General features: G+C 42.6%; 2 non-coding genes across 2 annotated transcripts; both read right to left on the bottom strand.

Moving 5' to 3' along the window:
• Positions 1-4,793: 4,793 nt before the first annotated feature.
• trnas-gcu lies at positions 4,794-4,875 on the bottom strand. The gene has a single exon. It is a non-coding gene; the product is annotated as a tRNA-Ser (tRNA).
• A 568-nt stretch (positions 4,876-5,443) lies between these two features.
• On the bottom strand, positions 5,444-5,525 carry trnas-gcu. Its single transcript has one exon. It is a non-coding gene; the product is annotated as a tRNA-Ser (tRNA).
• Between the last annotated feature and the right edge of the window lie 6,720 nt (positions 5,526-12,245).

Raw genomic sequence — 12,245 nt, 5'->3', positions numbered from 1 at the left:
GCTTATATATCGGACTATTGTGACTCGCTCTGCGGTTAAAACAGACGGTGCATGAATGCCGTTTTGCGGTAAGTGAAATTCGAGTACTTTATTTATGTGTTTATGATTTTAATCCGCTACGTAATGAATGTTAAGGCTTGGGTTATCGTGTAAGTGAGTGGTAGCTACATCGGTGCTAACGATGCTAATCGTATCCTCCAAGTTAACTTAAAACCATAGACTGTATATATAAAGGTTAAAATGAAATAGACAAGTGTTAAGCGTTAAGTGAGATAGTACTGTAGAACAAAAGGCTTCTGTTTGAGGTTGATAAAATAAGGTCATCCTTGTAACTTAGAGAGATATTTTATTATGTAGGTAGGAACTGTATGCATCGCTAAGGTTAATTTAAATTGGCTATGCTCAAGTATGTAGACAAGCTAACGTCGAAGTAGTGTATGTGAAATCAACCTCACAATAAGATGTGTGTATATTACAATTATTAATGTCATATTTCAAGATGATTACTTAGATATTACAATATGGTTGGTTGAGCTGGAGTTCATTATTGAGTTTACACGTTAACGTCACAGTCATCTGAAGAACGAACCCAAACGTTGTTGTTTTTATTAATTGCATTACCAAATTGTTATCAAATAAACAGTAAGCATTGGTAACACAACTTCCAAAGTTACAGTAAAATAAAAAGAACCCTGACTCGGACAATACACAATCCAACATGTTCAACAGAAGAGAATAAGTTATATTGTTTGTACACATGGTTCTTTACATATATATCTGTTTGTTTAAAGTGTCCAGGTGATGCAGACAGGATGGACCAGAGAGTGAGAGACAGAACTGGACTCCTCACAGCAGTGAACTTCAGCACAGGTACAAATACTCTTTTTTCATACTGTACAAAGAATCAAGAAAGATATTGGTTTAAATAAATGAAGTATTGACTTTAATACACTGATATACATTCCATTAAACAATACTAAATACTAGATCACCTACACATCAGTGAAGTTGAGGGTTTTTTCCATGCAAAGGGTTACATTTAGATGTTAACAAGCAATATGACTGTCAGCTTTCTAATTTAAGGTATTGAAGGCAAAGATATTTAACACATAGTGACAACTGCTATTTATCTCTCAATATTGTCTGTAAAAAACGTGGTAAAAGTTATGATTTCAGTGAGACAACAGAGCAAGCTTCTACAGTTGCACTAAGTTTTGATAACAGTTCAATATTATTTTGATAATAAAATACATTTCAATGTTGATGAATGTCATACTGTTCATTCATAATCTGATTGTCTTTGTAGCTCACTGTTGAAATAAAATAAAACATTACAATTACAAAATAATTATATCTACATCCCCTAAACACAAGCACACCTCTTTCATAAATAACACACTTGTTCTGCAATAATATGTTTTATGTTTCCTGTAATTTTTGTTAGGAAAGGACATGCCTGAAAGACACGACTCAACATTTTCTCCTTCTCTGAGGGTCAAGAAGAACATCCAAGAGGAAAATTAAAAGCTGATGTTATGAGATTTTAAGACCAGTACAGGACATTCACTATGAAACTACTTTTATTGTGAAGTCAGCTGATCGAATGCACCTATTTCCACATCTACACTCCATCAGCTGATTATTTCTATTTGCCTCACTTTATGAGCTTCACAACATGTACCTTGTACCGCAGAGTTTGCAACGCAAATAAATGGGGCCAATCTTCAGTCGGATGTGAATGTGTAATCTAACATTTTCAGTAAGAATAATGGACAAAAGGAGTGCAAATACAAATTCAATTTATTGAAATCTGAACCAAAAGTTAATCAAACATGTTTTAAATAAAAAAGCACATATGGACAGAAGGTGTAAACCTATTAAATGTATAAGTAAACACATTTAGTCAAATAAAGTGACAGACAAGGCCTGTGCAGGTGGTATCAGCTATGCCCAGCATGGGCTCCTCCATCAGGCCTGGTCCTTCTCGCAGAGGAACGACCCTCAGTCCTCTCCAAACCAACAGACAGGACATCCATCACACGGAGGTTTCTCTCTGAAGTCTCTGCAGCTCTCTGGACACCACGCTGTCTCAATCCGTCCAGACTGAATATGAGAGGGGAAAATGAAAATAATAAATGCTTTAGACAATAAGAAATATAAAGTTGACTGTTGAGTTGCTCAGTTTTTTTAGATTGTCAATACTATTACTGTATAACTAATATCCCAGGTTAAGAGGCACCTTCAAATAAAGATTGGTCTTTAAATACATTTTGTCTTTTGAATTGTTTGTCTAAAGTCAAGGATCTAGAACTGGTACTTATAGTTTTAATGATAGTCTGGTTATAATGCTGTTTGGAGGAGGCCTCACAGGTAAGAGCACTAACTAGCTACCATCACATGCACCTTAGCTTAACTTAAATGTATTAAATGTATAATTAAGTGATAGCAAAATATAAATAACTAATGTCATGCAAACATATTAATATTTGCTTGATTCCAGTGTTGCATTTAGCACATTGCATACAAACGTTAAGGGATTTTAAGATTCTGAAGTATTATGCTAAAAACTCAATAACTTAGATTATTATTTATAGTTTTGCTGAATAGTTTCATGTCCGCTTACCTTAGAAACGTAAAATGTGACGGCAGTGTGCTGATGGGGAAGCATGTTAGCTTAGCTTCTTAGCTTGAGCTAGCTCTGTTACTTCCGAGCTGGAGGCAGAAGGTCCCGCCTCGGCTCCGCCTCTTTGCCCTTATTTGGAGCAGGCGGGAGTTAGACTCAGACGTCACTGTCGAGCCGTTAGTGGCCGACTCCGCCTACTAAGGGCTTCTCGGCAACTCTGCAGAATCCTATGGGTGACGTCACAGACCCTACGTCCATTTATATATACAGTCTATGGTTTTAACCCAGTTTATTCCCTCAGCCGCAATTGCAGCTGCAGCCGCGCTGTGTTTCGGGTCATTGTCTTGGAAGAAGCGGTGATCCGACCCAAATCCGTTCCCTGATGTATGGACTTGCAGCTTCCTTGATGATACTGTTTTCAAGGTAGATTCTGTCCATGATTCAGTAATCAGTAACTGATTACATTTACAAAGTAACCCTCCCAACCCTGTTCATATCGCAATATATTCCAGAAGTCTGAAATGCAAAACAATTCCCACATTAGGGCAATTCACCTATACTTAACCCCAAATAAAAGAACCCAATAAAAACAGTTGTTAAATAATAGTGAAGTCACGTTGTAATAACAATAACTCATCTCTCGGTTTGAGTGTTCTTTTTCTGCTTTGCCAAAAGCCACTGTGTCAAGTGTCAAGTGACTATTTCTCTTAGCGGATGCATGTCAATTTAAATCAATACATACAACTATTTTTTAAATCAATAAAAACATTTTCTAAATCCATAAAAGCATTTTAATTAAGATTGGGAGTCATGTCGTTACTTTGTTGAGAATGTGGCCATGTAATAAGCGGTATAATTTGCAGCGACTTGGTCATTGTGGGGAAAAATAACACCCAGGGATCAAGATCGTTTTAATGAAGTTGAATACAGAATATTCATATTTGTCAGTGATTTCATGTCAATTCGGCGAACATAAACATAAATGATCGTGGTGAAGATGATGATTAAATTAGGATTAAAAATCGAGAGCCGGCTGCATTTCCTCTCGTTCATTTTAATCGACTAAACAACATTATTTTGTTATATAACAACATGGTGATGTTTTGTAAATGATTACATGTCTCTTATTTAGCACAGAGTATGATCTTATCCGTGACATATGGATCTTAACAAAGATCCGCTATACAGTAGTACCAGACATACTGTACATCCAGCTTACTGTATCGAAGTTGATTTCACATGAGCTCCAGTGTGGAACCCCACTGCACCCCCTAGTGGATCAATGATCCATTGCAGCTGGCTTCACAATAATTACATTTATTTATCACGGGGGCGGTCTCAAGTCAGACTGGGGGCAGGCTCTTCATCACTGGCATTTCACGGGCCGTTCACGGGCCGTTCACGGGCCGACCACGACCCTCGCGTTTCAAACTGTCCTAAATAAGCTGCTACATCTGTACAAGTCAACAATATGGTAATTGGGAACGTGGCATTATGGAAGGACAGGTACTCCACAACAGACTTGTCGAAACAAGGAGAGCATTCCGACTGGTTTTTCGGTGGCCTCAACTGTCTTTTGCCTTAACCACTCGGCCACCTCGTCCTGTTTTCACGAGTTTTCCAGTAAACGTACGAGTCGGGTCAAGATTCAGAGTGTTTATGTAGGCCCTCGAAAGGAATGGCACGGAGGAGAGTTGGAGAAAACAACTTAGAAGAACTGCCAGAGCATTGTTGTATAGGGGAATTAGCTCAAATGGTAGAGAGCTCGCTTAGCATGGGAGAGGTAGCGGGATCGATGCCCGCATTCTCCAAACAAACTTTAGTATTTCAGTTCAGGAAATAGAAGGTAAAAACTGTAAGATTTAAGATATTTGCTGGATGATCAGACTCATACTGTTCAACTTTTCCAGCCAATCTGGTTTGGAATGTTAGCGAGACCACAACGTCTAACACCGATTTCCTCACTTACAAGCCAACAATATGGTAATTGGGAACGTGGCATTATGGAAGGACAGGTACCCCACAACAGACTTGTCGAAACAAGGAGAGCATTCCGCCTGGTTTTTCGGTGGCCTCAACTGTCTTTTGTTCAGTTTACCCTGGTGTGCTGCAGCAGAAATCGCTGGCTTTTTGCCATATTGCAGCAGGTTCATTGAACTAAACCTTACTACGACGAGGATGGGATTCGAACCCACGCGTGCAGAGCACAATGGATTAGCAGTCCATCGCCTTAACCACTCGGCCACCTCGTCCTGTTTTCACGAGTTTTCCAGTAAACGTACGAGTTGGGTCAAGATTCAGAGTGTTTATGTAGGCCCTCGAAAGGAATGGCACGGAGGAGAGTTGGAGAAAACAACTTAGAAGAACTGCAAGAGCATTGTTGTATAGGGGAATTAGCTCAAATGGTAGAGCGCTCGCTTAGCATGCGAGAGGTAGCGGGATCGATGCCAAGATTCTCCAAAAAAACTTTAGTATTTCAGTTCAGGAAATAGAAGGTAAAAACTGTAAGATATTTGCTGGATGATCAGACTCATACTGTTCAACTTTTCCAGCCAATCTGGTTTGGAATGTTAGCGAGACCACAACGTCTAACAACGATTTCCTCACGTACAAGCCAACAATATGGTAATTGGGAACGTGGAATTATGGCATTATGGAAGGACAGGTACCCCACAACAGACTTGTTGAAACAAGGAGAGCATTCCGCCTGGTTTTTCGGTGGCCTCAACTGTATTTTGTTCAGTTTACCCTGGTGTGCTGCAGCAGAAATCGCTGGCTTTTTGCCATATTGCAGCAGGTTCATTGAACTAAACCTTACTACGACGAGGATGGGATTCGAACCCACGCGTGCAGAGCACAATGGATTAGCAGTCCATCGCCTTAACCACTCGGCCACCTCGTCCTGTTTTCACAACTTTTCCAGTAAACGTACGAGTCGGGTCAAGATTCAGAGTGTTTATGTAGGCCCTCGAAAGGAATGGCACGGAGGAGAGTTGGAGAAAACCACTTAGAAGAACTGCAAGAGCATTGTTGTATAGGGGAATTAGCTCAAATGGTAGAGCGCTCGCTTAGCATGCGAGAGGTAGCGGGATCGATGCCAGCGTTCTCCAAACAAACTTTAGTATTTCAGTTCAGGAAATAGAAGGTAAAAACTGTAAGATTTAAGATATTTGCTGGATGATCAGACTCATACTGTTCAACTTTTCCAGACAATCTGGTTTGGAATGTTAGCGAGACCACAACGTCTAACAACGATTTCCTCACTTACAAGCCAACAATATGGTAATTGGGAACGTGGCATTATGGAAGGACAGGTACCCCACAACAGACTTGTCGAAACAAGGAGAGCATTCCGCCTGGTTTTTCGGTGGCCTCAACTGTCTTTTGTTCAGTTTACCCTGGTGTGCTGCAGCAGAAATCGCTGGCTTTTTGCCATATTGCAGCAGGTTCATTGAACTAAACCTTACTACGACAAGGATGGGATTCGAACCCACGCGTGCAGAGCATAATGGATTAGCAGTCCGTCGCCTTAACCACTCGGCCAAAAATGGGGCAAAAGGGACTGCTAGGGTGGGGGAAAGAAAAGGAAAAGAAGGGGGGAAAAGGAGGGGGGAAAGGAGGGGGAAAAAGGAGACTTTATAGTACTCTAAGGCCAATAAACCCATGTCATTTTCATTAATTTTCACCCATTTACAAAATGTTTTAACTTTTAGCAGCATAGAAAAATAAAAACACAAGTAAACGTATGCTTTCCCATATTATTTTTTATTATTTCTGCTGAAAGTAGTGCTGGTAGTGGTAGTCCTCTTTAATGTTTCGCTTCTTCGGTGGCTCCCCTCTTGCCGCAAGCACCTGGTCCTCTATTGCTGACTTTTCATGCCGCCATTTCCTGTACCTATTTAGGTCGACAGGTGATTTGTCGACTGAGGAATGCTGAGGAATAGGGGATGGTACAGCTCTAAACTTCACTGCTTGTATAGAGAGCCTTTCCATTCTGCTATGGTCTGTCCAGATGCTGGACAGTACCATTTACCCTTAAGCTGGGTATGGCCAGTGTTCTTTCTTTTAGGCTGACCACAGGTTTTGCACTGGTAGTGGTAGTCCTCTTTAATGTTTCGCTTCTTCGGTGGCTCCCCTCTTGCCGCAAGCACCTGGTCCTCTATTACTGACTTTTCATGCCGCCATTTCCTGTACCTATTTAGGTCGACAGGTGATTTGTCGACTGAGGAATGCTGAGGAATAGGGGATGGTACTTGCTGGTATGGGGTTGAAGCAAGAAATGCGGGTGGCGGCATAGGGTACTGCCATGAGTCAGGAGTTAGTGCTGGAGGCATGGGGTACTGCCATGAGTCAGGAGTTAGTGCTGGAGGCATGGGGTACTGCCATGAGGCAGGAGATGGGGCTGGAGGCATGGGGTACTGCCATGAGGCAGGAGATGGGGCTTGTGGAAGGTGACCCTGCGTGTGCGAAGATAAAGCAGGAGAGGGGCCTGGAGGCATGGGGTACTGCCAACATTCAGGAGATGGGGCTTGTGGAAGGTGACTCTGTGTGTGCGAGGATGAAGCAGAAGAACTAGGCCATGCATTAAACCCTCCAGGGTGACAGTCCTGTGCTGAGTCAGCTCTGGCACTGCGGCGCTGGCGTATCAATGCCTCACCCTCCCTATTTTCAGGCTCCTGGATTTCTAGGCTAACATGTCCGTGCTGCACATGTTCAGTAGGGAGCTCCCTTGGCAATGGCAAGGAATCCTCAGCTGCCGTTGCCTTTTCGGGAAGCTGCACTCCTTGGAGCAATGAGTCCCGACCGGTTCTTTTTTGTCTTTCGTGTAACCTAAAGAAATACAAAATATTGATCATTTCATACAAAGTGAATCCATCTAAAGTGCAGCTGTTAAAGACAATGTAGCCAAAATATCTTACCAACAAGACACAGTGGTGTTGTTTATAGTAACAAGAACCAAGTCAGTCTGCTCCTGTATGACGAGGCTGTCTTCCAGCAGTTGTTTTATGTGGACGTACGATTTCACTATAGACTGTGGAATAGGCAAGGTTTTACCCTTGCTGTCTTTTGGTCTGTTTCTTGCAAGCTCAAACTCTTTCCAAAGCCTGAGTGAAACACATTCGCATATCCGGCTGGCATCAGGTCTCAGAGCAGCCTGACCATGGGTCATGAATAGTCTGTGAAGGAAAAAGAAAATATATAAATATTTTATGGATACAACCCCACTTCACAAATTGACTATACCAGTTAATTTGTCTGAATCCATTACTAAGAGTATAAAATGCTGTGAGGGTTAGACATACAAAACAGCTACTTACAATAACAATAATGACAATTAAGATATATGTGAATTATGTAATGTGTGCATCCACTATAAGTCAGTTCACCTTTCAGCTGCTTGTTGGCCTGGGGCAGAGCCACTTCGTTTCCTGGAAGCTCTCCATGGTCCAGGCAAGGTTTTTTTTTTGGACTTCAGGCTATACGTTGTGGGTTGCTTATCCATTTGATGTAGCTTTGAATACAGCCTCACAATCTCACCCGTCTCGCCTACTGACAATGCCGTTATTGTTCTGTTAAGTTCAACAAGATACTTGGCCAAGTCATCCACAGCCTCCCATCCCTCAACACCTCTAGAATCATAGCAGGTATTCTGAAAAATGAACAACCATTGACAAATGATTAATAAATGGTCACATGACCTGAGCCGATGTCCTGGGCGCAGAGAAGTTTTTGTCAGAAGTACACATCTGGCAGGACTGTGAGACATCATCGTGCTATAAGCACACAACACCAATTGACTATTTGAGACTTAATGAAACAAGTTATTCGTAGCATGTGCGGAGCAATAATTAATCCTGAAGAATTTCAAAACAATGTGATTTTACAATTGGTCAGATTACCTGAGAGGTTGTGTAAGTGGACGCGTCGGGTGAGTCAGCAGGAAGAGAAATACTGGATTCAGGCCGGGGCTCTTCAGGTGGGCTCTCAGCTGCATCACTTTGGGGGGATAGTGCCAACGACTGTACAGCCGTACCGGCCATGAGAGACAAACAGTTGAGTAAAAATATCCTTGAAATTGATATTGCCATAAAAATGTATCTGAATGCATGCAACACAAAAAGACAAATGTAACCTATGCGATACAAACATAATTCAAAGCATGTATGTTCTTCTAGAATTCATATGCCAGGACAATAAAACAATAATCAGATTACCTGAGATGATGTGTGAGGTGATGTGTTGGGAGATACAGGGAACGGAAAAGCACAGCGGGGTGCTGAAGTGTCCACTTCCGAGGGGCGCTGACTGAGGATCTTCACTGCATCACTAATTGTGATGTCAAGGCACTCCTCCTCCTGAACTTCAACCTGGCGGTCTGGAAGAACGGTGCCAAGTTCACTGTGACGTTGTGGACCCAGCAGATCTCCTCTGTCAGACTGAGCCAGCAAATATTCTACAGCAATACGCTCACCTGCCATAAAATAAGAAAATGTTTCAATTTGGAGGAAGAGACAAGTTACTACTAGAAAGAACAAGAAAAGAAAGGCCTAGTTGCAGAGAAAATGGGGTGTCCTGAAGTGACTTACCAGTGGGTTTCCCAGGGGGGATGAATTCTGGTAGTAGCGCACAACCAAGAACTCGCTTGCTGAGGGCATTTAAATTAGTCTTCAGTTGGACATCGTAGATCCTTGTTTGTGAAGCACCACTCACATGTACAGCTGCATGGGCTCGATTCATGTTCCACCTGGAACTCCCTTCAAGCATGTACATTTGGGTGTGCATCGCATTAGATCTCCAGCCTTAAAAAAAGCAAAACATTTTAAATATAATTTGCATTTATGAAGCGATGATACACCTTTCCCCATGTGTGCAATCTATCATACACTTGAGACTGTTGTTATGACAATTCAAAAGCAGAATTTTTTATATATATTATTTTTACCCGGGATGAAGGTGTTCTGATGCCGATGGAAGCTCTCCACAGAAGAGGAACCTCTGCCACATCTTAGGACATCCAGAACCTTACTGCCCTTTTGTAGACCTGATCCGACTTTCGTGTACAGTTCCACACCAGGGGGATCCTGAATGCATGGCAAATGTTTTTGTTGAACCTCCCACACACGTGTCATGCTCTCAGGATTGATAAGCCGCAAACCTGATGTGTCAGTGAGCTCCCACATTGATTTGAGCAAATCTTGGATGAGGGCACGGCTTTCCTCTATCCCACGAGTTCTCCTCCTGCAGTGTTTCGCCAGTTCACTGGAGCTGATGTTGGCCAGAACTTGCGCTTCTGAAGGAGCCTGACCAGCATGTTTTTTCCTTAGCTCTGAAGTCTTTGCTTCTTTCAGGTGGCTGATGTCATCCTTGTCCCACTCAAAAATGCAGCTCGACATTTTGGAACAGAAAGTGCCATATAGGGGATGGTGTTCTGTCGTTAGACCAGTTGTGAATCGCCTCATGAAGTGGAAAATATCCAATTTAACCTGGGTTTTCCAAGGTCGAAACCAAACTAGAACCGGGGTTAAACCTGTGCAAATAAAAAAACAAGGTGTGAATGTAAGCATGTTATGAAAATTCAAATGTAAACGTGACTGATGAGGGAAGACTAGGTAAGTAGTTGAATGAGCAGAATGTCAGGTGTAAAAGCAGGAGAGCATCTGGTGGAAAGGCAGGGAATGGCAATTGATGGTTTAGAAGAAGTGGGAATGTTATCATGGAAAGACCCTTCTTATTTGTGCCTCCTCATCTCATCCAGGACACACACCTTAATATATGAATGTGTGTGTGTCCTGTGTAAAATAAGAATATTAATACAAATGTTGGTAATATGTAATTGTCACCTTATGCCACGTTGCAGTTTGAATACAAAGTAAACAATATACATAAATAAAATACACATATATGATATGATGCTGCATCAAATCTCATTTTAAATGGTTTAAAAGGATGTCTCTTTTTTTAAATGCCTTTTGCACTGAATCCTCTCTCCTTCCTTAGATTTGAGGCAAGGGAAGTGGGGAAAGAAATCAAAAATGTACAATCTTAGACTGGTGGTATTCATATAGAATGAAGTACCTTATTCTAAACAAGAAGAGTCTTATGTTTACATGTTTGTAAAGGTTTTCATTTTGTGCGTGCAATAAATAACACAATGATACACAAACATTCAAACTGCCTAATACCTGTCTCGTTGCAGCAATCTCGGTCAACATATATGACATCTGGCTCTGGCTCCCCAGCGTCTTGGTAGCGCTTGACGATGCCTTGGCACAAGCCCTCTAGACCAGCTCCCTCACCAGTGGTTAGGACACAGTTCAGAACCTCGCCACATTCATTAGTGACGTTTGTCATCCATGTGGCCGTGTCTGCAATGGCCCCAGCAAGTTTCTTAGTGATCTATAAAACATGTAAATCCAATATAAAAACATAATCAAGTCTAACTCATGACAATCAATTAAAACATAGAACATTAACAAATATTTTTCTGCACCTTCTTTGTGGAGTCCAGTTTTAAGATCCTGCCATATGTGGATGTGATTATCCCCTTCATCTCCTCCAGATGACCCAGGATCTCATTGGCATGGACCGTCTCAAACCACTGTGCTAGAGGTAGGGGGCTGAAGCGCGGTGGACTCATATAGACTGCTACATCAGATTGAGTAATTGTGCTCCTCTTTTTGTGGAGCTCACAGTCAGCCAAGTACTCTATTGTATGCCTTGCCCACTCCTCGCTGTGGACTTCCTCCAGTGCTTGCAGGTAGCTGGAGCTGTTCCCTACAGTCCGAGGTTTAAGCATGGTCACACACTTCCTGTCCAGAGCCAGCTGTGCTGTGAGAACTGCAGGAAACCTGTTCCTGTGAGCAGGATCTAACTGAACCAATAAATCCGTACTCCAAGGACACACAGGGATCATGCACTTACTGCACCGAGGATAGTCACCTCCGACCAAGTAGTACCGTGAATCAAGGTCGATGACTTCCCGTACCTTAGTGTATATCCCTGAGTGATGCATCTTCCTATCGCACTGAGCGCACTTCAGTGGGATACCCCACATCCTCATCGGTGCCCACAGAAACATCCGCTGCCTGTAGTAGTTCATGGGTTCAGGTGGAGCAGTTGTAGGTTTTGGTGGATTTGGGGGATGGAACCAGTTCTGGGAAAACTGTTGCCTAAGCTGTCCTGTGGGCTCGTAGACACATCGCAATCCACTCCTGGTCGGCTGATTTGATGACCCGCCTGAAATGATTGGGGAGAAAACTCACCCAATTCACCTCCGGCGGCCTCAGATGGACGAGATATGGAGATGTGTGAAAAAGAGGAGAAGGAGGAGGTTGTGGCTGTTGCGGTATAGGAGTCTGTTGTTGTGGTGGTGGAGAGGTGTCTTGTGGTGGTGCAGAGGTGTGTTGTTGTGGTGGTGCAGAGGTGTCTTGTGGTGGTGCAGAGGTGTGTTGTGGTGGTGCAGAGGTGTGTTGTGTTGGTGGTGCAGAGCTGTGTTGTGGTGGTGGAGAGGTGTGTTGTGGTGGCTGTTGTTTTTCACTCCTGCTGGTGCTCGAAAGATGGCAATCTTCAATGTGTTTGAGTAGCTCCATTGCACCCCTGGTCTTCTTTCCACACTGCTCAC

The sequence above is a fragment of the Trematomus bernacchii genome, unplaced genomic scaffold (genome assembly GCF_902827165.1).
Source record: "Trematomus bernacchii unplaced genomic scaffold, fTreBer1.1, whole genome shotgun sequence".
Lineage (NCBI taxonomy): Eukaryota > Metazoa > Chordata > Actinopteri > Perciformes > Nototheniidae > Trematomus > Trematomus bernacchii.
The sequence above is the reverse complement of the archived record's forward strand: the minus strand, read 5'-3'. Positions and strand labels throughout refer to the sequence as shown.